Source organism: Cucurbita maxima, unplaced genomic scaffold (assembly GCF_002738345.1).
Source record: "Cucurbita maxima cultivar Rimu unplaced genomic scaffold, Cmax_1.0 Cma_Scf00121, whole genome shotgun sequence".
NCBI lineage: Eukaryota > Viridiplantae > Streptophyta > Magnoliopsida > Cucurbitales > Cucurbitaceae > Cucurbita > Cucurbita maxima.
The window spans coordinates 81,118-83,952 of NW_019272137.1; the positions used below are offsets into that span (position 1 = coordinate 81,118).

The following is a 2,835-nucleotide window of genomic DNA, read 5'->3' on the forward strand; positions in this document are numbered from 1 at the left end:
CAACTGGTTCGGTCAACAACAAGGTACAAAGCGGATTGATTAAATGGGCTTGAAGTTCCATTATCGTTAGGTCGAAGATCTTTACTAGGTTTAGTGCACTTTGGTAGTTGCGAATGTTGCCGTAATCGAATGTCTTTCTCATTCGACATTCTCTCTTACCAAGCACTCATACTCGGAAGGGTTGAGGAGACAGTGCGTGAGGTAATTGGGCTTCGAAATTGTGTATACACGAAAAGAGATCGCTTTCGACTTTCTACCTCGGCGTTTTGTGCCCAGTTCTGGTTCAGGAAAGGGTATGATATCTTTCATTGGAGCACATTGATGCCGAAGGAGTCTTCGGAACCGGTGGATAGGCTATGATGACTTCAGGCTATTCAAATAGCATGACTAAGTCATACTCGAAATTTCTTTTTCATAAATCTGTCTGATGATTTATAAGGTAAGGGATTTTAAAAGACAAAAGAACGACAATTTCTTTTTCATAAACCTGCCTGATGATTAATAAGTCACACCCGACGCTTTTGAAAATGAAAGCGTGTATAACTCAGATCCATTTTCTCTTCGATTCGTAAACTTCAGATCTGATCTTACTTTCGTCTCTGGGTGACTGAGAGAGAATTTGGGCCTAGCGTGCAACTGGTTCGGTCAACAATAAGGTACAAAGCGGATTGATTAAATGGGCTTGAAGTTCCATTCTCGTTAGGTCGAAGATCTCTACTAGGTTTAGTGCATTTTGGTAGTTGCGAATGTTGCCGTAATCGAATGTCTTTCTCATTCAACATTCTCTCTTACCAAGCACTCATACTCGCAAGGGTTGAGGAGACAGTCCGTGAGGTAATTGGGCTTCGAGATTGCGTATACGCGAAAAGAGCTCGCTTTCGACTTTCTACCTCGACGTTTTGTGCCCGATTCTGGTTCAGGAAAGGGTCTAATCTCTTTCATTGGAGCACATTGATGCCGAAGGAGTCTTCGAAACCGGTGGAGAGGCTATGATGACTTCAGGCTATTCAAATAGCATGACTAAGTAATACTCCGAATTTCTTTTTCATAAACGATGATTAATAAGTCACACCCGAAGCTTTTGAAAATGAAAGCGTGTATAATTCAGATCCATTTTCTTTTCGATTCGTATACTTCAAATCTGATCTTACTTTCGTCTCCGGGTGACTGAGAGAGAATTTGGGCCTAGCGTGCAACTGGTTCGGTCAACAATAAGGTACAAAGCGGATTGATTAAATGGGCTTGAAGTTCCATTATTGTTAGATCTCTTTGGTAGTTGCGAACGTGAAAGCGGATTGATTAAATGGGCTTGAAGTTCCATTATTGTTAGATCTCTTTGGTAGTTGCGAACGTGAGGTGGTTTAGTGCACTTTGGTAGTTGCGAAAGTGAGGTGATTGGGCTTTGAGATTGCGTATAGGCGAAAAGAGCTCGCTTTCGACTTTCTACCTCGACATCCTTCGGAACCGTTGGAGAGGCTATGATGACTTCAGGCTATTCAAATAGCTGACTAAGTCAAGCTCAAAATTTCTTTTTCATAAACCTGCCTGATGATTAATAAGTCACACCCAAAACGATAATCATACCACTAGACCAAATAGTAGAAACGACATACTTGAGACCTCTCACACCTGAAACGATAATTATTTTAGTGCTTTTTTTCTTTTAGAGGGGCATTCCGAGAATCGAACTCGAGACCTCTTGCACCCAAAGCAAGAATCATACCACTAGACCAAATGCCCTTAGTATGGATTTTAAAAGACAAAAGAATGACAATTTCTTTTTCATAAACCTGATAATTAATTATTTTAGTGCTTTTTATCTTTTGGACAACCTCTTGCACCCAAAGCAAGAATCATACCACTAGACCAAATGCCCTTAGTATGGGCTATATATTATGTTTTTTATGGAATGTATCATCATTATTGATACATTATTTCATTTATTTTCTTTGTTAATGAAATCCATGAGAAATAATCATTATTATTATATCTTTTAGACTAGACCGCTGTTAAATTATTTACATAGGGTTTGCGACAATTACTGTATTGGGAAGAAAGTAATGTAAGTTTTAGTTTGATAGTTCTATTTGAGACACATATCGTGGAATACACAAGTAAAGCAAATATCGAAAGTTAGAATTTGGGTAGGCATGCCTATTGAAAGTGGAAAAGATAAAATGATATTAAAAAAGAGCATCATCATTATAGTTTTAATTGCCTTAATTTTTGGTTTCTGAAGATTAAGATGGAAGAATATACACTAAGGTGTTTGAATTGTTTTCTTTGAGGCTCATTCTTTTGAGAATTGAACTCGGGACCTCTCGCACCCTATGCGAGAATCATACCACTAGACCAAATGCCCTTTCTAAAAAATTGCAACATTTTTAACTCCTTCTCAGTATATTTTTTTCTCTCAAGTTTGAAATCTATTTTCTTGAGCGGTTGTTGGACTATAAAACAAAAAGTTGATGGTCTAGTATGCAAGTGTTCAAATAAACTACAACCCAACAAATGAATCAAACTAATCCGTTTGGGTTGGGTTGGATTTATTCGGCTCAGTTCATCAGTTTGTTTGATTTAATTCTTCTATTTTGCTTCCTATGACAAGAAAATGAAGTTGTATTGAATGTAACATAGTTTGATTTATGACAAACTCATATGAAATATAATTGCATTAATAGTACTAAGAGTTGGAGTCAAATATTTCATGAACTTAAGTGCAACTCATGTTTTATTAAAGACGAAATGAAATTTAGTTAAGTAACTGGAACTTTAAATTACTTCATGTGGAGCTTCAATTACTCTATGTTAGTTGCTATCTTTAGGATTGACTAA

At 37.1% G+C, this 2,835-nt stretch overlaps 1 non-coding gene across 1 annotated transcript; it reads right to left on the minus strand.

Annotated features, from left to right (window-relative positions):
- Positions 1-1,668: 1,668 nt before the first annotated feature.
- On the minus strand, positions 1,669-1,740 carry TRNAP-UGG. The gene has a single exon. It is a non-coding gene; the product is annotated as a tRNA-Pro (tRNA).
- Between the last annotated feature and the right edge of the window lie 1,095 nt (positions 1,741-2,835).